We start from the raw sequence: 201 nt of genomic DNA on the forward strand, positions 1-201 counted from the left end.
CCTCCCCCCCCTTTTTTTTTTTTTTTGCGTTATCCTTCCTCTCTTTATTCTGCCTCGTTTTCCTCCTCTGCTTCCTCTTTCTCTTGTTATCATCCGTCCATCTTATCTCCTTCCTTGTCTCCTTCTGTTCTTCCCTTTTATTAACCTTATCTCCTTCCCCTTCTTTTGCTTTGCTGAAAGAGGGTCGTTTTGCAAAGCAGA

This window comes from Penaeus monodon, chromosome 33 (assembly GCF_015228065.2).
Source record: "Penaeus monodon isolate SGIC_2016 chromosome 33, NSTDA_Pmon_1, whole genome shotgun sequence".
In the NCBI taxonomy this organism is placed as follows: domain Eukaryota; kingdom Metazoa; phylum Arthropoda; class Malacostraca; order Decapoda; family Penaeidae; genus Penaeus; species Penaeus monodon.